The sequence below is a fragment of the Ambystoma mexicanum genome, chromosome 14 (genome assembly GCF_040938575.1).
Source record: "Ambystoma mexicanum isolate Mex_15411 chromosome 14, UKY_AmexF1_1, whole genome shotgun sequence".
Taxonomy (NCBI): Eukaryota; Metazoa; Chordata; class Amphibia; order Caudata; family Ambystomatidae; genus Ambystoma; species Ambystoma mexicanum.
The window spans coordinates 524,022,665-524,049,344 of record NC_090940.1 but is presented as its reverse complement, the minus strand read 5'-3'; positions in this window follow the sequence as shown (position 1 = coordinate 524,049,344).

The window sequence follows — 26,680 nt, the reverse complement described above, 5'->3', positions numbered from 1 at the left end:
GGACTCTTTAAAGGCGAGGCATTTGCGCCGTTCCAGGTGGCTGATTTCTCTCTAAAAGTCCAATACAAACTTATTAAGTCGACAATTGTTCTAGACAGTATTAAAAGGTAGATTTTTGCACGCCATGTGTCTCTTTCGAACTCCTCCCACAACCTTTCAAATTGTCTGTTTTGAAGACTAAATCCATGCTGTGTTATCTTATCAAAGTTTTGTAAACTACAGAATTCGACCAATTTGGGCATGCTAGTGTGTTTGAATACTATTCTAAGACAGCACAATATGTGTTTTAAATTGAAGCAAAGGGAAAGGTTTTTGTCTTCCTTAAACATACATGGGATGTTAAGTCTCCAGTTTTAAAGGGCACAGGGTTTTAGAAAAGGGCCCCTAGTTAAGAAAAAGAGCAAACACCCGTGTGTTTATGTTTGAGAGAGGGAATGCAAGGTGTAGTTTGCAAGAGGAGTTGAGAGGTTGTGTGGGAGAGCACAGTAGGATATTCTGTGCACTGTGCATTGCGACTCAGGAGCTACTTCTCCCGATTAACTTTCCAGTTTTCGGGTACTACACAGTGCCTTAAATCATCAGCCAAAAGATTAGCACAAACGGCATTTTTGGTTATTAAATATACCAACAATGGATTGTAATGCCCAGAATTTCCCAGCCATCTACTAACAAAATGGTGTGAAGCACATCTACAGAAGATGCCAATTAAGCATCAGGATGAGTAAGCACCATTGGGTGATATAGTATACTGCAGGAGATGAGGTACTGTTGTGTGCTTTGCATATGAACTATATTTAATGTCAAATGTCTGGTGTTGTTTTTGCGTGGTTCTGGAAACTAATATTCCTTTGCTGCACACTCAGGAGCCTGTGTAATATCATGAAATCCCTACTTAAAGGGAATGATGAAAGAACTGTGTCTCATCTAAAATGTCTGCTCTCCTCTCTTCACATGGTTCAAGGCCCAAATGAAGCTCTTTACCATATTCAGCGAGTGCGGATTTAAGTGGCAAACTGCAACATGAGACAGATTTCACAGATATCCAGCCAACCTGATGAGTAAAGTAGAGTGAGAACTTAAATTAGGTTAAGTGTTGTGGTGAGTTTTTTATCAGCCAATTTAGTCGATAAAAAAAGAGAAATATGTACAAATGCAGAAACTTAGTAAATATGCATCCACATCTTTTTAGTGTGCTAAGGGAACAATTGTGAGGCATTAACAACTTGCGGGTTAGTTACATGGCTAAATATGGAACTCGCCTTTACAAAATATCAAGGTTCTCTTTCTCAGCCTTTTCTATTTGGATTGAGATCCTGAAGATGTGTCATCAAACGTTAATTTTACCACAACAACTCACCCCCCTTGATTCCCCTGTGGTTGGAGGGCTGGCAGCAGTGTATACCCATGTCTGCCGATTTACAGCTGCCATGCGGAAAAGAACTGCCACATTCTGCATAACCAACAATCTCGATAATTTGGTATATGTGGAATGTTTGGTCTCATAAAAGGGCAGACTATGAGGTTGCTGTATATGTTGGCATCTATCTTTTTCTTGCCACCATGAGACTGGTGTACAGTAGCAATAAAAGAGGAATTTGCTGAATTCGGAAACCCACAAAATGCCTTTAAAAGGCTCCTTCCCTTGGGATTCCATATTAATGGACAGAGTGACTAATTTTGTATTGATATTGATTCCACCCCCTGAGACTTACATTAGACTAGTACCTAAGGTTGGCTTGGAGATTTGGATTGATGTATTGGCGGGAGTGAGAGATCCAGACTTTCGAGGTGATGTTAAGATATTGCTACAAAATCACAGAAAGGACCCATTCCAAATCCACCAAGGAGGTAAGGTCGCTCAGTGGGTGCTTGAGAAAGCAGTGTTCCCTAGGCTTGGAGGAAAATCTGGACAAGAGACTATAGACAGGGGGGCTCAAGGCTTTGGGGAGGCTGATTGGAAATTTGAGAGGCCTCCCAAATCTGAACTCAGAAGATCAATAGAGGAAGAGCCTGAGAAAACTTCCTGACGTAGCCTTCGCTCAAAGAAACAACCCCTTGTTGACTGAAGCATTTTTGCAAGTTGTATCAGAACCCGAGGGACGTCAGAAACGGGGACCCTGTTTCTTTTTTAATCATGGGCTTCTTTATAGGGGAGATACCACTTCAGAAGGTATGGTAAAAACCCAGCTGGTGGTCCCTAAGAGTCATAAACGGGTGGTTCTTGAGATAGCCCATTCACATCTGACGGGAGGCCATTTGGGGCAGTCTAAGACTCAAGCAAATATAACGATTAAATTCTAGGGGCCCAGAATGTATGCTGACAGTTAAACCTTTATTCAAGTGTGCATAGTCTGTCAGAAACCTAGCACACATGTACCTCCACCAGTCCCCTTAAAAACATTGCCTATAATTGAGGTCCCAGATTGTGGGAACCTTGCATACTTCTAAACTGGGGAATAAATATATTCTAGTCATTGTAGATTACACTACACGTTATCCCAAGGCCTTCCCCCTGAGAGCCAACACGACACAACAGATTCTGAAACATCTACTCCCTTGTTTCTCCCGGGTAGGGTTCCCGAAGGCGATATTACTTTCATGAGCAAGCTTATGGGGGAAGTGAAAGAGCATGTTGCCGCTCTTAGAACATTGGTGTAGCATCCCCAGCCCGATGGCCTAGTGGAAAGATGTATTAGGACTCCCTAAACTATACCTCGGAAGCTAGTTGAACAAGATGGTAAAAACTGGGATCAAATTATACTCTGGGCTTTGTTTGTGATCCGGAAAACCCCCTCATCCCTCAACAAGATTTTTCCAGTTTGAATTCTTTTATGGACAAAAACAACCAGATGTCCTAGATATGTTGGGAAGAGATAGAGGAAGCACCAATTCCCCTCTCCCAGACTGTGAATAGATTAAAAGAACCCATGATGACAGTAAGATCTTTGGGACAGGTTGACATGGCTTAAAGCACAAGAATAACAAAAGACCTATTATGATAAAAAAAGGTTTCTCTCATGTCTTTTTCCATAGGACAAGCGGTCCTCGTCTTACTACCGACTTTGAAAGATAAACTTGTGTCCAAGTGGCATGGACCATACGAAGTAATAGAGCAAACTGGTCCATGTAATTATAAGATCTCACAACCAGACCGTCGCCATAAAACCCAGATCTATCACATAAATGTATTAAAGAAGTGAAAAGAACATCCCACAGTGTCCGCGGCCATAATATTGTCTTGTCTCTTGCCACGAGATACAGAGAGTAAGGCCCTAATTTCATCTGACCTTAATAATAATCAGAAACAGGATTCATAAGAACTTATAAAACAGTACACAGATGGGTTTCGAGAGGAACCTGGGAGAGTAAAGGGTATATATCATCATATCTTCACCCCCGTATGCAAAGTGATACACTTGAAAACGTATCGGTTACCTGAGGCTAATAGGGAAACCATCATTCAAGAGGTTAAAACCGTGCTAGAGGCTAACATCATTGTACCTTCTAATAGCCCTTGGTGCTCCCCCATCGTGTTGGTGGCAAAACCCGATGGAAGTTGGAGGTTTGGTATAGATTTTTGAAAATGAAATGCCTTTTCTGCCTTTGACGCTTACCCAATGCCCCGTATTGACGATCTGATAGATAGACTTGGTAATGCTTTCTACCTTTCAACATTCTAGCTCACAAAAGGGTATTGGCAGGTACCTTTGCATGGGCCTGATAAAAAGAAAACTGCCTTTGATACTCCTATGGGATTGTTTCAGTTTAAAGTCCTGCCTTTAGGGCTACATGGGTCTCCTGCAACATTCCAGAGACGTATGGATAAACGTTTACAACCATACTCAGAATTTTGCAAAGCCTATATAGATTACATCGTAATACACACCAAAACATGGGAAGATCATTTATACCACCTCTACACCATCATGAGAGTATTAAGAAAAGCAGGGTAGACTGCCAATCCAAGAAAGTGCTAGCTGGCTCAAAGTGCTGGGTTTTTCATAGGTAATGGCACCGTCCAACCACACCAAGAGAAGGTGAGGGCTGTTCTTGATACACCCCTCCAAAACCTAAGAAAGATCTGAGATCCTTTTTGAGGCTCATCAGATACTACTGCAGATTTATTCCAGTTCTTTCTAGTAAGACAGCCAGACTGACAGACACATTGAAAAATGCAGAGGCCCAACAGATTAGGTGGGAAGAAGAAGATAAAATCTGTTATACAACCTTGAAACAAGCCTTATTCCAGAGCCCCCTGCTGAGCGTGGCAGATTTCTCCAATGAATTCATACTCCAGGCTGATGCTTCCTTGAAAGGACTGGTGTTGATGGCAAAACCCAATGAAAGTTGGAGGTTTTGTATAGATTTTTGAAAATTAAATGCCATTTCTGCCTTTGACGCTTACCCAATGCCCCGTATCCAACCACAACAAGAGAAGGTGAGGGATGTCTTTGATACACCCCTCCAAAAACTAAGCAAGATCTGAGATCCTTTTTGAGGCTCATCAGATACTACTGCAGATTTATTCAATTTCTTTCTAGTAAGACAGCCAGACTGACAGACAAGCTGAAAAATGCAGAGCCCCAAAGGATTAGGTGGGAAGAAGATGAAATATGTTATACAACCTTGAAACAAGCCTTATTCCAGAGCCCTCTGCTGAGCATGGCAGATTTCTCCAAAGAATTCATACTTCAGGCTGATGCTTCCTTGATAGGACTGGGGGCTGTTCTGTCACAAAACTATGATGGTTTTGAACACGCAATACCATACATCAGCAGAACGCTCTTTCCCAGAGAGAACAATTATTCAGTCATTGAGGTAGAAGCATTGGCAACAAAGTGGGCCATGATCCATTTAAAATATTACCTCTTGGGTTGCAAGATTTGTTTGGTAACAGATCACTCTCCTCTAGTTTGGATGAGTCAGAGGAAAGAGTTCAACCCTCGGGTAATGCAGTGGTTCTTGCACCTTCGGCCATATTGCTTCACAGTTGAGCAACAAAAAAGTCGAAAGCAAGGTAATGTTGACTTACTCTCCCGGTTTCCCTGTAAAGCACCTCGGTCCAACATGCATTAGGGAAGGGTATGTAAGCAACCTGAGGGTATTCTCAATCCTACTCTCCTTGAATCCTCTGAGCAGGTGTCCAGAGAAAGGCCATCACTTGTGGATCCTGACCCTGGGGTGGAGAAGCTAGGGCTGGGTGGAGAGTTGTTGAGGATTGGGACTGGGGTGCCCTCAGGCAAGACATGGTATCCCCCTTTTCCCATTGACGACCATCCTAACCCTACCCCAACCTTTATGTGCTATCATAAACCAGTGAACCTCAGTTCCCCACATGTAACACTTGACAGTACTGGGACGAAGAAGAGGCGACAGAGTAATGCACACTAGACCATGTCACCACTTTGGTACTGGGATGAAGAAGATGCCTGCAAATAGTAGTGAAGGTCAGGCATATCCTCTTAATCATGTCAGGCAAATCTAAGTGAAAGTCCACACCTGCAATTACTTTATTTTGAATCTTGAATCTGTTGTCTGTGTCGTACTTCATGATACCTTCACACTACCCTCACTCCTCTTGAGATTTAGCCTTAACTGCTCTCCAAGCTATTGTGAATTGGTCTGACTATCTTCGCAGAAGAGCCCCCTGTTTATCTTACAAGGGTGGCCTCCTAAACAACTGTCCACCAGGCCAGAGTTTGTAAATCCATTCTAGCACTCAGTGAGAAGAATATGGAGCTATATAGTGAGTGGTTAAGGACTAAACTGTTTTTTAAAGTAGGCTTACAACCCAAATGTATTCCTAACTTGCAGAGAATATTATGGAGATCAGCAGCATGTCCTCTATAGAATTTTCAGGGCTGCTGAATTTGGTCTTCAACAGCACAATAAAGTACATAATTGGTCGAAAGCACCCCCTTAAGCAGTATTACTATTGTTCCTTATATAAAAGGCAGGTTAAACCTAAACACATGGAGATCCACTTCACATCAGGCATTAGGTCACCACAGGCAGTAGCTGCAGTCTACCAAAGGTAGTGCATTACAATCATTACTTAAGGGGTGGAAAGCAAACGAGAACACTGATTCTTCACACTACTAAACTGCCACACTCACACCACTGCGAGACATGCTGGTACGATACACTTTTTGGATTATGTGTAATCCCAAACAATTCAACAATGCCTGCAGGCATGCACACTACCATGCAGTTAGCCACTGCTGCCACCAAATAAAAAAAGCAGCAAAGGTGTTCGTACCACCTGTGCTCCAGATAAGATTTTGAAGTGAGTGTATTTTACTCCATACTTTTATAATTGGGAGTAAAATGATTTTTATGGAAGTATAAAAGTAAGTCCCATTCGGAATGGCAGAATTTTCTAAGCAAGTCAAAATATGTTTTATTAGAAATTGGTCATAATAAATATTTCCTTGCATCACCTTATTCATGCAAATTAAAAATATACATTTGTACTCAGTGCTCCAGATAAGATGTGGAAGTGGGGGTATTTTACTCACTATTTTTTAAAGAGTAAAATTATTTTTTAGGGAGTAAAAATGTAAAGTCCAATTCCTAATGATAGTATTTTATGAGCGAGGAGAAAATACGTTTTAACTGAAAAACGGAATTTTTTTTGTAATATTGGTTTCTTTGCATCTAGATACATGTTAACTTCTTCCAATCGGGCAACTTAAATGGTAGTTTCTTCCTGTGGTACTATGTGCACTTCTGGTACAACAAGATTCATGAAGCTTTGAGGGTGAAAACAGGGGTGCAAAATTCTACATGTCTTTTTTCCTATTTTTTAGTTGTTTAGTATTTTCACTGCTTATTTTTATCTCTTGGAAGTAATTGCCTATTTTTAGGAGTTAAAGTGGCCCATACACCCCTTATCTGTAGGGCTGTTTGTACCTCTTCAGATCAGGCAGCAAGACTAGAAGACTTTATTCCTGTGGCATTAAACGTATTACTGGTCCAAACATATCCATGTAGCTGTGTGGATGAAAACAGGGGACAGCGTCCTATGTGTTCATTTTCCATTTTTATTGGAAGTATTTTTATTCTCTATTCTAATTTTTCAGGAGTATTTGCCTATTTTTAGTGCGTAAAAGTAGCTAATAAATTCCTTATATGTAGGGGTTGCGTACTACCATAAATTATTAAAACTTTTATTTGTAAAACCTGCAGAACCTGCATAGGAAGTTTCTTTGAAAGCAGAGTCTGTCACTGAGCAACAAAGCACAGCCTTACTTTGAACATTGTTTTTGGGTATTTTCAAACAGACTCCAAAACAAATGTGAGAATTTGAAGAAGGGATTTACTAAGCAAGGAATATGGCATATGCACAAGCTTTGCCATTCTAATAGCACAGTGTGCAGTCAAAGAGAAGCAAAATATTGATTCATACAAAAATGAATTATATTAGTCAAGTCATGTCAAAGTTTGGAAATTTACAAAACATTTAATATGGTGTGTCGAATCTCTTGCGACAGCTTGAAGAATATGTACTAGGCAAGGAGTAAACCCCCTTACCTTGAATGGTTTGTTGACCTTCACAGTGGGAATATGCTTGTAATATCAATTTTGAGAGGATACTGCTGAGGAGAGATGTTATACACTAGCAATGCCAAATCTGCATTTTGAAATCCAAGATGGCAGTCTGGGCTTTGTCACCTAGGTTTTCTAGTCATGTGATGAGAAGCACAAGGCTTTGTGAGAAGAGAACCCAGGAACAAGGACACTAAGCCAATATGAAGTGTGATAAAGTACCTTACTTGACTCTAAGAGTGTATGTGGGGCAACCTCAGGGGGTATGGCCCCACCACCCACTATGAGATGTAGGACCATAGTTGGTATCCCCTCTCCCCCTGCACAACACCAGGTGCCTGGGGTAGGTAACCACCAAATGACTTCTCCTGCTGCTACTGGCTCTTGAAATCATTCCACATGGGAAGCAAAGACAACCACCATGGTCCCTGTCCATGCAGACCTGCAGAGGTTAGGTAGTAACAGTGAAAGAGTAAGACTTACCCACTTGAGTTCTCAATTTGATTTTGTTCCTGCAGCCGATACATGCATGACTGAGAGTTCTAAAATGGCAGACTGGCCTATAAAAGACTTGGTACATGATGCTGAATAGGCAGCAGGGAAGATCACAGAGACTGTTGGAGGATGCTGTGGACTTTACTGTGGTGCAGCTCGGAACTTAAACTGGAGTGTCTGTTCAATCTGATAGATGCTACTCAAACTGCGGCCACAGGGAAAGGCCCACAATGAAAGCAGGAAGCTGTCCCACTAATCCACTCTGTGCTTAACAGTCTGCGAGTGACACCAGGGAGAGACCCAGAGAGAGTTTACTAAAGTAAGACTAATATCTTTTGGTTTTGTCTTTCTGATTCCTTTGTTTATATCACCCAACTTTTGTACATAACAACATATCATTACCTTTTAAACTCAAAATTAGAGTTACGTCCTCAGTGGAGAGAACTTGCCTGAATCAGACATCAGGAAAAGAATATGTTTTAACAGACAGAAGAGGGGCAGTCTGGCACTGAAGACAGATGTGCCATGTTATCTTCTGAAGAACCCTGAAAAGCTATAACGCTGGAGGTACTTTGGCCTTGGTGTTTTGTATTCTTGGACCAATTATCTGGAGAAGCTGTGATCCTAAGTTTCATGAAGAACCCTATAACAGTGAAACACTCAGTAAGTTGAACGCTACCCGGACATAGAGTGTCCTAGAGGCACTATACCCCACAATGCTAAAACTTTCTATTCTGTGACCCTGAGAGATGGAACCGCTGGATCTCAGATACCGTTTCTTCCAGTAGGTGCTATTATCCTGAGCATTGTAACCAGAGTCTCTGTGACCGTGTGAGCAGGAAGGTATGTGTCCTTGAAGCTGGTGTGTCTGTAACATGCTGTAGTCCTGAGTGCTGTGCCTTCAGTGACCCTGTATGCAGTGACATTGTGGGCTAGAGGCACAGAGACCGATTCGATCCGGCGACTTGCAGATCACACACAGATGGCAGCAAAGAGCGTTCACCTACTGAGCTATCTTACCAGCTTAATACTTAAACAAAAGGTAAGCTTTACTTCATTTGTAGGCTATGTGAGAACCTTAGCTAGCCAACAGCTTTATATCTTGAACTAGAGAAGGGCTGAAGTAGTGTTTAATCTACTGATCTTGTATCATTACTAAAGGAAACGGTATACACAAGTGAGGAGGGAGCACCCTCTCCTGCATCTATTGCAGATAAAAACTATTGTAATCAAATCGGAGCTAGGAGAACACCTCTGAGAACTGAAAGAGTCTTGACACTACATTAGCATCCTGGGAGGTGCCCGGAGCCAATAAAAATGATCAGAACCTTGGCTATATTCATAAAGGTAAGCCTGCTTTCCGAGCACTTTCATTAATGTTACCTGCTACCCACTGCCCCTTTCCATTAGCACCTGTGTAGATCACTGCACGGGTGCTAATGGTTTTCTTTTCATTCAATGGGCCTCATTACGACCCCGGCGCTAGACCATGGTGCAATTAGCACCATGGTCCATGCCGGGGTCCGCCATGGTGAATGGCGGAATTACCGCCCATTCCAAGGTTGGCGGGGCAGTAATTCCCCATTCACCATGGCCCCTTCCCCATTCCCATTTTTGGCCCATAGGGCTCAATGGGAATGGGGAAGGCGCTAATTACGGCACCGTAAATTACGGTGCCGTAATTAGCTCCTAGGTCCATTTGCGGGTTGGTTTTTTAACGCCTGCTAAAAGCAGGCGTTAAAGTGCAACCCGCAAAGGGACCTCGTAATCAGGCGTTAAGGGTTTAACGGCGCCGACACCTTTTACGGCGCCGTTAATCCCTTAACGCCTGGGTTGTAATGAGGCCCAATATAATGAAAATAACATGTACCCTTTCCTCGCCGCCATACGCTGCGCTGCCTTCAGCCAGGCAGTCCCCTCTTAAATGTTGAAGACCTCAGTCATCAACATTGAAGATGGACATCCTGGTTTGAAGGTAGCGCTGAGTCGGCAGCGAGAAAAAGGTATGTTTTTCTTTCATTATTCCCAAATAAAAGAAAACCATTGGCACCCGTGCAGTGATCTACAGGGGTGCTAATGGCAAGATGCACCTAGGTGTCTGGGCCACCTAAGCGCAGACAAACAGTGTCTATTAATTGCTGGAAGGGGACTGTAGTGTTGCAGATATAGACCCAACTGCAAGGGTTGCCAGGAGGCAGTGCGGGTATGGGTCTGGGTGGGCAGGGATTTGGGCCTGAAATCAGAGGGCAGCCAGGTGCCCAGTGCTGAAACAGACAGAGATCAGCAGGGGAGAGGAAGAGAGAAGGCAGAAGCAAAGAGGTAGGTCTTGAGGTGCTTCCGGAACCGAATATGGTTCTCCTCAAGTTTCAGAGAGGCAGGGAGGCTGTTCCAGAGGGAGGCCCCAGCCCAAGAAAGAGATCTACCCCCAACTCATTACTTGGAGAAGCGAATGACCCTGATGGAGTTGGAGGTGGAGGAGCAAAGAGCTTGAGTGGAAGATATCTCCAAAGGGAGTTGAAGGTATTGCGGACCCAGGCCCCAGAAGGCCTTGTGGACAATACAAAGGGTCTTGAACTTAATCCTTGCAGCCACTGGGAGCCAATGAAGAGATTTCAGGGCTGGAGAGATACGATCCCAGGACTTGAGGCCAAGGACAAGTCTAGCAGTCCTGTTTTGGATGAGTTGTAAAGGCGGAGAGTAGTAGCAGGCAGATTAAGAGGCTGTTGCAGTAGTCCAGCCTGGAGAGAACCAGAGCTCTAGAGACAGTGAGCTGCAGCACAAGAAATACATCTAAACAATTCTCTATTTATAGTTTATAAAGCCACCATAACTTGGCCACTGCAAGTGGCATGCATGTAACCAAACTTTGAAATGGACTTACACATCAAAAAGACCTAATAAAAAAGCACACCATTTTCTAACATTACAATAAGGAGCAGGAAAAAACAGTTTATATTTATTTTACATTTCATGTGAGGGACAATGCAAAGAAGTAAACCTTATCAACTGCAAAAATGAAATATTCAATAGAAGCCCGACTTCCCAGGAATTACCATAAAGAGATATCATGAGTGGTGCATAGGGTGGGCGAGTTATTATTGTTTTATGATAGCAGTGGTGTAGTTATGGTGGCTTTAAAAACCATAACTATCATAGTTGTTTCTATTTTTCTTTCTTGTGCATTAAGGCCTTTAAGAAAGTGCTTTCAGATATATAACTCACCAAGCAGAAACATTTAAGATACAGTTAAGATAATTGATGTATTAATTTAAAAGAAGCACAGAGCACGCTAATTCAGTTTTGAGAATGACAACAACTAATAGGAAAGTTGGCAACCGTTGGGAACAATAAATATGCGACCACATTAATAGTGATATGTAGTATATGGTCTATGCCCCAACCTGCAGATGTGGTTTGACTTATATAGGCAGTACAATCAGAAAACAGGAACTTCACATTTTAGAACATTGTGGAGATATCTACAAATATAACAATTATCCAGTCGCTGTGAATTGGGCAGATAAACGTAATCGGAATCTAAACTTATTACGGTGGAAAGCCTTAAACAAGGTTGAAAGTTGTGTCAATAAGCGAGCAGGAATTCCATAGGTTGGAATCCAGCTTCATTGTACATTCACAGACGAAAATCACCAGGTGGTCTTAATTGAAATAAGGGTCACCAAACCTTTTCTGTAAATATCTGATATTGTCGTGGTTTGTGGAAGGACAATTGTTTTGAATTCCATAAATCTCTGAGTGTGTTCATTGATAATTGGTTTGAAAGATGATTTCCAGTAGCATCAATGATTAGATTCAACAGAAGACTAATATACTAGTTGGCAGTTAGATTTAGTGGGGAGTACTAATGTAAATATTACAGTTTACCTGCTAAACTATGATCTCGACTTCACGCAGAGATGGGCTCTGCATGGGAGTAATAAGGAGATGAAGCTTGACTCATGGGCAGGCCCTACCTCTGTGTTTGTGCTCTCATTGGTGAGATGTGGTGTTTGGGGTTTGGTAAGGGACCTGCAAGGAGCTGCTGGAACGCTTGTCCAGCGAGTCTGCAGACCTCAAGGACTTCCTCAGGAGGCCTGGAGTGGGGATTAGAAATGGCACAGGGACAGGTGATAGGCATGCAGATAAGTGTGATAACTCTTCAGCACCCACTGTATCTGCAAGGGAGGAAGGCCATTGAAAGGTGACATAGATGGAGCACCCTGAGTGGCCTCGCTGCTTGTGGCCATGTTCCCTGTCATCTTTTAAAGCGCCCTCAACACTCCCTACTACCCCCACATCTAACTATTCTACATTGATAAACAAGAGGTTTACAGAAGGGGTGTCTGAGGGATGTAAGAGCTGATAGCGCAGGGATGAGTATGTATAGGGAAATGCTTTGTCCTTGTTCTTGTTGGTTAAAAGGCTGCAGGGTGTTTCCTCATCAAAACTGCTGTATTGCTAAACTACTGCTATAATGGTTAATTACCTTTACCACCCTTTTCCAGCATCCCCTAAAATCCCCCCAGTTTTTTTCCTGCAAATCTAGAGGGTGTGGTGGAGCGACTACACAATTAGTAGCAACCTCTGCAGGGTGTGCATGCAGGTAGCAGAGCTATTCCAAGCATCTTGGGCTATTGGGTATTATTTAATTTGTATTATTTATTTTACCCTTGCATTACTATCACTGCTCCCCCTTTTGTAAGATGCATAAGAGGAACGCCATAGTCCATTTGCCACTTTTGCCCATTTCTAGGGAAGAAATCTTGAATGGCGGTGACCTGTATAAGAGAGAAGGGTGCTCCCTGGTGCAATTTCTATAACTTGCTAAATAATGCAAGAGGAAATTGGTTGAGTTACACAAGAAAATCTTAATCTTGTGTTCTAAAAATCCTATTAACCCTTTCTTTCCTCCCATGGGAACTGGTTTTGGCGCAAGTGTTAAATCGCTAGCCTCAACCATGCCACTAAGTGATAACAGCTTGTCCTAAAATGTACAGTCACATACAAACTTTAACGAGAAGCTTAAATGTGGCTAATAGGGGGACATCTAAGAGGGGTTGGTCAGATAAATACAAGGACACATTTGTTGAGCTGCCAATGGAACCTCATCAAGAAGCGGCTCATAACCTCCTGATAGGATTCGAGATTGACTCCATCATAAGGAAAATAATGAAATTGCTTGTACCCAAGATTTTACGTAGATTAAGAGCAGCCTCCGGGAGCAGTTGCACAGTATTCTTTATGGCAATAGTCATGCACCTCAACTGAATATGGTGGAGGAGGACTTTCCCAATGAGAATGGGGAGCAGGGAGATACTGAGTGTGATCCGCTGGCACTAACGTTTTTTTATCTGGTGCCCTAAGGTCCAATCCTAAAATCACATATATTTAATTAATATTTCATAATGAATAACCCGCAAGCGTCAACTGGAATTATTGGACAAAATAGAGCGTGCATAATGGCCTAAAATCAAGTGAACTGAGAAAATCCTTTCTGAAAGATTGATTTGGAGACTATCTTTTCGGTGCGGAAGACAAGGCAGAGAACCAAAAAAGAACTGTGCCCCATGTAAAGACAAGGCCCATACTTTAGTTTTCTGCCACCAAAAGACCTCAGCAGGTTGCAAGACATTGAACATAAAACTAATGCAATTATAGGATTTCATCACAAGAGCTATGTTCCCGGATCTCAAGTATAGAAGGAAAATCCACTTGCGTATTACAAGCCTGTCATTTGTTTGGAATGATCATATTTTGCATATGTTTTTATTTTAACCAAAATAATATGAAATGTTGGGTAGAACCGAAGGGGGTTTAGGCACCCTGGACTGAGTTGCCTTGGCAACTCAAGTCGCACTCTTGTGTGATTGGCCCAAGTGGTGAGCCGGCCGGCTCACCACTTAGCATGTTTGATTGACAGCTAGGCTGAATGAATGGGGTGTGCTACATAAAAGCAGGGCTTTGGGGACTGGAACTTCAGAAGTCGCCACAGGACCTAAGAATCCGAGGAGGGAGAAGCTGAGCCGACCTGCAACGACGACACCACCGGTGGAGCCCTGCTGAACCGTCTCACCACTTTTCCCGACGACAGAGGAGATCTCCAGTCCGGAGAGTCTTCTTCCTTTGACTGGTGGGGATAACCAGTTTTGCATTCTTTTCACCTTCCTGGAGCATCTCGTGGCCGCCTTGCCCGTGCCAAGCAGCCCAGCAACCGGAATACCACGACTTACCACTACCGCAAAGAGAAGGGTAGTACCTTTTAACCGAAGAACTCTGCGGCTGGTTTCTTCCCTGGCAGTGTAACGACCTTCATCTTTCCTCCACGGCGAGACCTCCTCTTCCTCTGGACGAAACACTGACTTCCAACCGCTGCCAGGAACAACTGCCCCCGCTGGAGCTTCCTTCACACTTAAGGTACTGTGTCCCGCCTGGCTTCCCTTGCGACAGATCGTTCGGGGTGACAGTAAAGCATTGACTTTCTAACCTGGGCTGGCCTGGGACAACCTAGCTAACTTTTCCTGACTTTAATTTCATCCTTTTTGTGCGAACTATGTACAAGACTCTTTGGGCATAACCCCACTATGTGAACCTGGACCCCTTCTGCTTGCTCTCTCCAAGAGCTGGGCCTTGCAATTGACTTCCTTGCTCTCCAGTAGAACTCTGCCTATTCTGCCTTACTGTGGTTCTTTTAAAAGTATTGAAATGTGTGTGCTTCCATAACTCTGCCTTTTTCCCTCCCTTTTTTATAACTTATTAGAGTGCCATCTTATGTTTAGCGCTCACCTCTGTCTGAAAATAAGTGGTGTTTCTCACTAAGACTTGTCTAATAAGTAATTAGGGTTTATATATATAATAGTGACTGTGTGCTGAATTTACTTACCTCTTTTGTGCTAGTGTAACTTACAAGTGTGTCTTTAAATAAATAATTATATACTTTTACACCAAAGCTCTGGTCAGTGTTTGCTTGTGCTACTGTATCTCTGTACCTATTGTGTATACTCTACATACTGCCTAACTCTTCTTGAGGGAAGTCTGACTGCACAGCCACAGCTACCAAGTGAATCTGTGTGGTACAGACTGCTACCAAGTGGGTTTACTGCCAAACACCTGTAGTCTTAAATCTTTTGCAGTGGTCCCTAAGGGAACTGCACAGGTTTCTGCCTAACAGGCGGGCAGATATCTCCTTATACGTGGATACATTGCCAAGCAACCAATCACAATCGCAGAGATCTATGCCCCTAAAGCAAATCAGGACAAATTCATATTAGAACTACTCCCATCGCTACTAACTTTCACCATGGGGTACCTCCTAATCGGGGGGGACTTTAACGCAGTTCCGGACCCCGTAAGGGATAAATCTCTGCCCCCATCCAACCCAGATATCACCTGTGGACTGGCACTAGCTAGATTCCTAAGAGAGTCAGGCACAGTAGACATATGGAGGGTAGCCAACCCAGAGACCCGCGACTACACGTTTTACTCAAATGCACATGGAGGTCACTCCCAAATTGATCTCTTAATAGCGACTTGCACTATATTCCTATGCTTTAGCAACATTGAAATCCACACACGTATGGTATCCGACCATGCACCCGTATCGGCGGACCTCTCAATCTTAGGTGGCCCTGACCCACCTCCCAGATTCTGGAAGCTCAATGATACCATGCTACTAGACCAGGTATTTAGGGGAGAGGCAGAAGGCTCCCTGATCAATTACTTCAAGGAAAATCAGAACCCCGAAATCACAATTGGGCTATTATGGGAGGCTATGAAACCGTTCATAAGAGGGGTGTTTATCAACGCAGCCGCTGAGCAGGCCCGAGTTTCCAAGATCCGCACACAAGTCTTGGATTCCAAAGTCTCCACCCTAGAAAAAGAACTAAGGACCCAATACTCTAGAAGGGCGGGCAGGGAGCTAAAAAAAGCTAGAAGAGCGCTAGAGATGCACTGGGCCGACCGCACCGCGAAAGCCTTGGCTTACACGAAACAATTCTATTACCATAAAAGCAATAAGGCAAACCGGCTTCTAGCATACAAATTACGAAAGACACACAGCAGAAACAACATCATAAGCCTCAAAGGGTCGGATGGGAAAAGCAAATTCACCACCCCAGACATAATAGAAACCATGGTAAACCACCATAAGGCGTTTCTGCAAGGGCCACCCTCATCTCAAGAGGATAGAGCCCAGCAGCAGCGCTACCTAGCATCATTTCACGCCCCGGCTGTCACGTCCCCCCTAGACTCCCTAGAAGCCCTGATCTCTGCAGAGGAAATCCTAGACGTCATAAAATCATTAAAGAACACTGCCCCAGGCCCGGACGGGCTGACGTCCAAGTTTTATGAATCATTTGCACGCATCCAAATTCCGCAACTAACACTGCTATTCAACTCTTTCTTATCCACTAAAAAGGTAATAATAATATCAACCACCATCCTACTCCAAAAACCGGGGAAGGACACCGAACAAGCAGCTTCATATAGGCCAATAGCATTGATGAACACCAAGGGAAAAATCTACTCCGAGGTGCTAGCAGTGAGGCTAGGCAGGATTCTCCCCGAGTTAATACACAAAGTTCAGTTTCCGGGCAGCATCAGGAAACTGTGAGGATTTTCGCCTGGAGGACGTCTTTTCCGCGAACACCGCGGCTTGCCTGTCCCATAGGCACTAAAAAAGGACTTGGTGTTGCTTCCGCCTCCTGTGGATTGCGACGCCCCCTCCTTCCTATCACTGCCTCCTTAAACCCTTCAGCCTGCGCACTCGCGCGCGCACCGTGGGAAGTACGGGAAGTACTGTTTACCTGTTGTGCCGTCTGTTGCAGTTTGGACCTTGATGGCATTTTGAAGTGCTTTTCCTTTGCTCTGCAGGAAACTGAGGATTTTCGCCTGGAGGACGTCTTTTCCGCGAACACGGCGGCTTGCCTGTCCCATAGGCACTAAAAAAGGTGACTGTTCTTTACACGAGTGCCTCGTGAGGATTTACCATATACATGTATTCTACATGTACGTGTATTCTATGAGTTCTATGCGCATTTACCTGTAGGCGGTGACACGTTTGCCCAAGTACAATTGCTTCAACATTATATTCTGTCTCCCTTTCTGTTTAAGGACTTGGTGTTGCTTCCGCCTCCTGTGGATTGCGACACCCCTCCTTCCTATCACCGCCTACTTAAACCCTTCAGCCTGCGCACTCGCGCGCGCACCGTGGGAAGTACAGGAAGTACTGTTTACTGTTAACTGTGCGACGTGCAGTGTGCAGGCTGTGGGGTAGGTGTGTGGTCTCCACTTTTATTGATTCCAACTTATTTGGCTTGTGAAACAGTTTATGCAAGATAATTGAAATGGTGAATGGCTTGCGCTGTGGGCGGATGATTCAGAGAGAGCGGTAAGAACACTGATGTACTTAGGTACCTACCAATAGTCCAAATGTCTGTCCACAAAGGGAAAATAATTCAGAAAGCAACGTTTGTGCCTAATATTCTGACGCGTCGTGCAAGCATGGCATTGGCTGTAGCGACAGCCCTGCCTGGCGCGTCAGACACAGATGATGATCTAATTGAAAGTGCACAGTCGTGTAAAAATGTCTGTGGGAGTGCTTCAGACATGAGCAATACGGTTTTTCCTGTCTCCTCCCAAAGTCTGTATGAAGGGGATAGTACCTTGGCTCCCGATAATACATTACCATGTGATTTAAACTCAAGTCTGCTGTTTGATAACACGCCCCCTATTTTTAGTACAGCAGATCAATCCCTAAGGGGAATAACACAACATCTTGAAACTATCACAGAGGATGAGGTTAACCAATACTCTAGCAATGTTCAAGGAAATACAAACAATGAGCATGCTAGTGTGAATGCGCTCATGTTTGTTGAGCTCAAGAAGCAGTCTAGACTACTGAATGAAATTGTACTTGCACTAAGAGCCTTACCCAAATTGTGCTCTAATATAATGAATGAGTGGGAAGAAAAAGGCAACAAAAAAACCCTAAATCAGGAACTGGTGTATCAAAATATTTGTACAGGTAGGTAGCTTACCAACATGTAATCAGGACGCTAGTAGTGCACCGATACTTATTTCTGATAACACAATTTTGGGCCAGGATGTCCGAAATTTACCTATACTTATATCTGATAATACAATCCTGGACCAGGAAGAAGTACTTGCACAACAGTCCAAAGTAAGTGCGTTCTCAGATGGCACGGAAGATAGTGAGAAAGGACTGAATATGGTGAATGACCCTGTGATAACAAAAATTTCTAAAAAACAAACGAAAAAAGCAAAAAAGCAAAAAAATCTTTTTCAATCTAAGGGTTTAAACAACAGCTCTCTTAAGTTTATGAGAAATCTGGACATGCGATTTGATGTTGATGACCTTTGTAACAACAAGGAACCACGAACAAATTCTATGCCCAGTACTGTAAGAAGGAAGCATATATCATATGAAGGTATAACAGAAATAGGAAATAAACCTGAGAAAGATTATACTGAGGGTGCTAATAGACTAACAGATGCTTTAAAACACAAACAGGTGACAGATAGGATTGATAAAAATCTTAGGCGTATGGAAAGAGGTGTGGCTGACATATTTGATAATTTTAAAAATCCAGAAATGCAGTCACGCCCCAATACACCATCCTCAACAGGCATCATGTCTGCTTGTGTACCTCCTCACTTGATGAATGATAACGTGGTTAGTGTTGAGGATCTGCAAATACACGCTGTATCTGGGCATGTAGTCAGCAAAATTCCGAATACACAAGTAAGAACTGTTACTCAGATTCCTATGGTCGAGCAAGACACGATGAATGTATCCAAGGTGGTTGGACGCGCGCCCCCCCTCCCCCCGAATGTTCTTACAGAGCAAGATGTTTGCTGTATGGTTGAAAACATCTTAAAAAAACACAGGCTGAGTGAAAATACAGTAGTTTTGCCGAAAGTCACTAAAAATACTCTGTATGATGATAAACTGAATGACATCTTGGCTCAATCTTCAAGTGGGCCTTTGAATATAGACCTTCGACCTAAAAATGAAGAATGTGTGCAGACCCAGAAGGGTCTCACTGAACAAGAGGTTTGCCGTTTGGTTGAAAATATACTAAAAAAACAGAACTTGAGTGGTAATGTGGGTGCCTTGTCGAAGGTTACTAAAAACATCCTGCATGATGATAATCTGACCGATACCGTGGCTCAAACATTATGTGAGGACCGAAATGTAGACTCTCGACATATAAATGAAGAACGTGGGCAGACAAGTAACCCAGTACCAGAGGCAGCTATAAAAGATGCAGGTCATGGTCTTGAAGGGGTCTCGGAACATAATCTGGGAATTATCGTTGATAACATCTTAAAAAAGAAATATACCACAAGTTATAATGGTTATGCTTTGAATGAACCTAACGAAAATTCTTCTTCAGGGGATTTTGTAGACACTACTCGTATGACGGATAGGTTATATGAACCCCTATGCAGAATGCCTATCGTTGACAATGGGCCCGCGCCTACAAGACATAGTGTGCAGAACGATCCGCCATTTGGACATTTAAGGGCACCGGCTTTTCCAGCGAGCATAGTTTAATTATGTATTATGTACTTGAAGAAGGTGGTCCTAGTTCTTTGAATAGACCATATATATTGAATTTATTTAATGAAATCCCTGAACTTTGCCTGATAACATCGGCGGATATACAACTTGTGGACTTCATTCATAATCTGAGATATGATTATGTAAGGTTGACTATCAAATCTCCCCTGATTAGAGCGCTTCTCTTAAAGGAGGTAGGCTCCTTACAGAGGAGAGGCTTCGATGTTATACCTTACAATAATTCTGCCAACTCTAAGCTGCCAATGTACAATGGAACTCCCGAGATTAGAACATCTGAATTACCTCTAATACAAAATGAAGGGGTGGTGGCTATCAATGAAGCTAAGTCCTGTTTAAAGGACATGCAAGAGTGGCGTTGGCTTGCACTGTCCTTACGAGAATCCATTGCAACTGAAATCGGTCCCTAAACCACTTTAGCACGAGGTCTTATTTCCAAGTTGTATCATGGAATACAAGGGGATATAAACATCTTTTGTTAGACACTGTGCAATGTGTGAAATTTAATGAATATGACTTTGTGTTGTTGCAAGAAACCTGGGTCACCTCTGGCTTGTACATTGATGGTTTTAATACCCTAGGATTAGCTGCAAAAAAAAAGATAGAGGTAGACCAAGTGGTGGTTTGCTGCTGGCTTATAGAATTGATATGTGTATTAAACTTCTGGATAGTTCTTTTGTACTGGATTGTGCCATAAGAGCTAGTTTTGAATTGATAACAGAGGCTGGAATTGCTCATTTGTTGATGTTCAACGTATATTGGAATACATGTAATGAGAATAGATGTGAACTACAGGAGTTTTTTGTCTGTCTAAATGAAGAGATATGCAACTGGCTTGATTCATACCCACAAGGTTTTATTTTGCTTGCGGGGGATCTGAATGCGGATTGTTCACCTACAAAAGCTGAACAGTACCAGATACGTGCCTTTTCATCCAATCTGGATAGTAAAAAAACTAGAGGTTGTCAATGGTTGGATTTTGGAAAGAGTTGGGGCATGGAACGAGTCTACAATATCATGCCTACTTGGGTGTAACGCTCACCTGATTCCCGTAGAGGCGCCGGTCTTGACTGGGCGTATACCGTATCTTTTAAGGTGATGTGTAACACACGGCTGGCTCTTTGGGCTGGAACCCTGTGCACTGTATGTCTGACTTGAAGGGTAAGGTGTCTGCAGATAGAAAATATGGGATTAATGAACTGGGTTATTGAATGTCTCTCTCTTCTTCCCTTTCTTTTCTCCTGTAGGACCCCAAAGGTTAACGCGCTCACCTTAGGTAAGTGAACGCTGTGCTCTCCATCTGCTTCGGAGCAGGGTGCTGAAACCAGTTTCCTCACTGGATAAGGGAAGCAGGCCTCTTGACTTCAGAGGACTGCTGTAACGCTCACCTGACTCCCACGGAGGCGCCGGCCTGGTTTGCGCTGCGGTGGCCTCTTCCAGGGTGGTGCGCAGGACTCGGAAGATGGACTGGACCAGGCCCCCCAACTCTTGCTTGCCTGGCTCGCTGAAGTACCCTTCTGTAGGCGAAAATAGGGTATTAAGGGTGTGCAGGGTAAGTAATCGGTCTCCCTCTTTCCCCTCTCACTCTCCTTGACACCCCTCTGTGATTCAGCGCAACAGCTCACCTTAGGGTCTGGAAGGGCGAGCTCTCCATCCTGCCTCTGATGCAGGGGCGCGTAGATATCCAGTTGCTTCACTGGATTTTCGGATTGGTGAGAAGCAAACTTGCTTGGCTTCCAGGTAAGTTTTTTGATTAATGGTTCCCCTTGTGTCCATGCGTTAATGTTCTAACGCTAATGTCTTTTTCCCCATAGGGGCCGGGGTACGGAATGCCGGGGAACAGGCACCGACCCGAGATGAAAGGTGAAATCCTTGTGGAAATCAGGTAAGTCTTTAATGAGCGTTTTGATAATGTCTTTTCATTTGCCCATTAATGCTGATGTCTTTTTCCCCTTAGGGGCCGGGGTCTGGAACTGCCTGGATGCGGCGCGGACCCGAAATGAAAAGGGAATGACCCAACAGGTAAGTCTTAACATGGAGTCTTAGCTTCCCTTCTCCCTTCTTTCTCTCACCTTTGTTCTTGTCTTTTTCTCCCTAGGTGCTGGGGAGCGACTGTGGATCCGGATGGTCGCTGCTGATGGAGGCGCCCTGTAAAGGTGAGTAAATGCAGCGCTGCAGCAGTCAATGCGATGAGTTTTTAAAATAAATGTCTTCCTTTTCAGGATCGTTGGCGAAATGTCTCCAGGTTGCAGATTTAACAGGTAAGGTCTTTTCCTTCTTCTGTTCTCTTGTTCTATTCCTCTGCAGGTGATCAGGATGCTGGCAGGCGTGGAAGAAGTCAAGATGCAGGAGCAGACACGGTGAGCGTCCAGCTGCTAGATGCAGAACAACGCGAAGCACGTGTGGCTGATCGGGTGTGGTTTAAATAGCCTTGGAAGAAGTTCCTGGAATGTGTCCTTCCTCCAATCAGGTATGTATCCTTCCCCGACCACACCCGGTGGTAAAAGAGTCCCACAGGAGAAGTAGTTCTGGCCTCAAGATGGCCCGGCTGTTGCAGCATGGTCTGGATCAGGTAAGTTTACACCAAGCACCTTTAAACACAAAGTCATCTTTTATGAGCCTGGCGCCTTTGGCGCCAGGACTGTTGTCCAATATGAACCTGGCGCCAAAGGCGCCAGGACTGAGTCCACAGGGCCCCTACTTGGGGCTGCTGAGACTCCTCCCGAGGGCATGATGCCTGCTTCCGGGGGTGCTGGGCCAGTCCTGGTGCTCCGGGGGTAGGTATCATGACACTGCTGTCCGTCGTTTTCTTCACGCACGGTAAGTTTCGAGTAATTCAAATGTCTTTAAAAGTCTTTAGTACTGTTGTATCTTGTTTTTTGCAGGGTCCGGCGATGGCGAAGATGGAGCCCGTGTGATGAATAGAAGCGCCTTGAAGCACGTAAGTAAGCGCTTGCTGCCTGCTTCACGGCGCGCTCTAACTGTCTTTTTCCTTTGCAGGTATAAGTTCGGAGTGGCTGCAGGGTGCCGGAATACCCACTGGATTAGATGTGAAAGGAGTAATGGCTCGTGAGTATTTAAGTTCCCCAAAGTCTTTAAACGCACCTTGTTTTATCTTTCAGATGCGGGATGCAGCGCCGAAGGCCTCCGGAGCGTGCGCAGAATTGGTAAGCTTTTGTCTTTCAGATGCCGGAATGCAGCACGAGGCGTTGATGACAGCCGATGGATCAGGTAAAAGGAGCGCTGTCACTGAAGACTGTAATGCTAACCTGTTCTTTCTTGTCTTTCTAGGTGTTGCTGAAGACTGGATTCAGGATGGTAAGCCTTTTTCCTTAGGCCCAGGATCAGATGCAGAAGACACGATGAGCGTTCTGCTGCAGAGGATGCAGAATAACGCAAAGCAAGATTCATCCATCGGGTGGGGTTTAAATAGCCTCCTGTAGTGCTTAGGTGTCTCCTTCCACAGCCACGCCTAGGAAAGAAAAGAGTCCCTGCTTTCCAGAAGAGTTCCAGGGTTCTGAACCTAGGGAGTGGCTCCTGCCCCACCCAACAGGAAAAGTAGTCCCGAACAGAAGAGGATCAGAGGCTCAACTGGCAGGTAAGTAAGCAGCATGGTCTGCCGCAGGTAAGTCCACCCAATCATTATGAGCTTGGCGCTTCCAGCGCTGGGACTGGGCACATTTATGAGCCTGGCGCCACTGGCGCCAGGACAGAGTCCAAAAGGTCCCAATTGGGACCGGCTGGCGCTCGGAACCTGGGTTATGGGTCTGCTTCCAAGGGAGTTGGGCAAGTCCTGACCTCTTGGAAGCAGAGATCATGACAGTACCCCCCCTCAAGGCCCCTCCCAAACCGGGCTTCTCCGGGGGTTTGGGTTTGTCAGGAAATGTTCGATGAAATTTTTTGATTAGGCGAGGAGCGTGGACATATTCAGCAGGTTCCCAGGATCTCTCTTGGGGGCCGTAGCCTTTCCAGTCAATTAGGTAGAATAGTTTAGATTTGGAGATCTTGGAGTCCAGAATGCTTTTGACTTCAAACTCGAGTTCTCCATCAACTAGGATAGGTTTTGGAGATTTAGTTAGTCGGGTTTGAGGTTGCACAGGTTTTAATAGAGAGACGTGGAAGACCGGATGAATCTTCATGTGCGGGGGCAAGTCCAACTTGACCGCTACTGGGTTTACTATGGTAGTGATGGAATAGGGACCAAGGTATCTTGGGTTGAATGTACGTGGCCCTTTTAGAGGTAAATATTTGGTAGATAACCAGACTTGATCCCCTACTTCATATTGAGGGGCTTCCTTCCGATGTTGATCTGCTCCTTTCTTGTATTGTTCTTTAGCCCTTTGAAGGTGAGAAACAGCTTCCTTAAAGGCTTGGGTGATTGTAGCATGCAGGTATTCTACTGCTGGTGTTTCAAGATCTTGGAGGGGATCCAACTCCGAGGTTCGAGGGTGACTGCCGTATAAAAGAAAAAACGGGGTTTTCCCAGTTCCCGAATGGACAGAGTTATTGTAGGCATATTCGGCTATCCAAAGGATGTCTTTCCAAGTTTTTTCAGTTTGTTGCAGCATGCAGCGTAAATACTGTTCCAGAGTTTGATTGGTCCTCTCGGTTTGTCCGTCGGTCTGAGGGTGGTGACTGGTCGATAGTCTCACATCAATTTGAGCCGACCGACAGCAACTTCGCCAAAAATGAGAAATAAATTGACTACCACGATCCGATATTAGAACCGAAGGAAAACCGTGCAGTCGGACGATGTTTTCCAGAAATTCACGGGCCAGAGTTGCTGCTGTTGGCAAGCCTTTGAGCGGAATGAAATGCGCCATCTTGGAGAATAAGTCCACGATTACTAGAATCGTATTGTATCCGGAGCATGGAGGTAGATCGGTGATGAAGTCCATAGAAAGCGTATGCCAAGGGCGAGGTGGGATGTCAATAGGGCGTAAGAGGCCTGCAGGTCTTTCCTTTTGACTCTTGTTTTGGGCGCATACTCCACAGGACATTATAAAGTCTCTGATATCTTTTTTCCAAGACGGCCACCAGAAGTAGCGCTTGATCTTTTCTGAAGTCTTAGTCATACCAGGATGTCCTTCCATTAAAGAATCGTGATAACAAGAGATTACTTTTTTCTGTAAATCTGTGCTGGGCAGGTATAATCGTTCTTGGAAATATAACAAGTTGTCCTTTACTGCAAAGTCCTTTCCCTTTAAATGCCAATTCTGTATGTCTGCTGGAGTTACAAGTTGCCTGGCCTTATCCTTAACTTCCTCTATGGATTGTGTGGCGATTACACCCAGGATTCTTTGTTCGGGAATGATAGGTACAGGTTTAGGGTTGATCAAGTGTTCTTCCACTCCCATTCGAGAAAGGGCATCGGCTTTACCGTTTTTTGTACCGGGTCGATAGGTAATTATAAAGTCAAATTCGGCAAAGAATAATGCCCAACGGAGTTGTCTAGAGGATTGGGCTTTTGCAGTTTTCAAATATTGCAGGTTTCGGTGATCCGTAATCACAGTAACGGTGTGTCGGGCCCCCAGCAGATAATGCCGCCAAGCCTTAAAAGCAGACTTGATAGCCAGAAGCTCCTTGTCAGTAATCGTGTAATTGATTTCAGGAGGCGAGAATTTGCGGGACCAAAATGCCACAGGATGCAACTGATTGGTTACCGGGTCCTTTTGTGATAGAACTGCCCCCATGGCAAGGCTTGAAGCATCAGTTTCCAGGATGTAGGGGAGTTCGGGGCGAGGGTGTTTTAAGATTGGTGCAGAGATAAATTTAGTCTTCAAATCCTGGAAAGCTTGTTCCGCCTCGGTAGACCATTCAAAACGTTTGTTTTTCTTTAACAAGGCAGTGATGGGCTGGACTATTCGAGAAAATTCGGGGATAAACCTACGGTAAAAGTTAGCGAAGCCTAACATGCTTTGCACACCTTTTACGGAGGATGGTGATGGCCATTTGAGAATTGCATCGACCTTCTTTGAATCCATACGTACTCCGCTAGGTGATAATATGAATCCCAAGAATTCAACTTCAGTCACGTTGAAAACACATTTTTCCAACTTAGCGAAAAGTTTGTGTTGACGCAATCTTTCGAGGACCATTTTCACGTGTTTCCGATGTTCAGATTCCGATGAAGAATAAACGAGGATGTCGTCAATGTAAACAACAACACACACATCTATGAGCTCTCTGAGGACATCGTTCATAAAATATTGAAAGGCGGCCGGGGCATTGCAAAGTCCAAAGGGCATGACCTGATATTCAAACAGCCCATATTTGGTGCGGAAGGCCGTCTTCCATTCATCGCCCTCCTTTATTCGAACCAAATGGTAGGCTCCTCTAAGGTTCAACTTTGTAAATATGCATGCTTTTTTGACCTGGTCCAGGAGTTCAGGGATCAAAGGTAACGGATATCTATTCTTGACGGTGATCTGGTTCAGGGAGCGATAATCTATACAAGTTCTAAGGTCTCCTTCCTTTTTTTGGAACGAAGAACAAAGCTGAAGAAGCTGGGGACTTGGAAGGACGAATAAACCCATTTGCCAGGTATTGATCCAGGTATTGACGAAGGTGAAGGTTCTCAGGCTCGGTGAGTGCATAAATTCTACTACAAGGAGGAGTAGATCCAGGTATCAGGTCTATCTGGCAGTCATAAGACCTATGAGGAGGTAGAGAGTTAGCCTGATCCTTCCGGAAAACATCTTGGTATTCTTGGTATTCGGGAGGTAACTGAGGAGTCGTCTCTGAAGAAGTAGCTGCCAGTGCAACACCAGATGGAGGATGACAAGTAGAGACACATTCTGGAAACTGGACCGTTCTTGCTCGCCAATCGATCAGAGGATTGTGTTTCTCTAACCAAGGAATTCCTAGAATAACCTGAAACTGAGGGGCCTTGATCACATCGAACACGTTCTTCTCATGGTGTCCATCTTGACTTACGAGCGTCACTTCTTGAGTGGTATGCGTTACTGGTCCGGAGGCTATCTCCGTTCCATCCACCGTAGTAATGACGTCCTTTACAGCCTTGGGACAAAGAGTTAG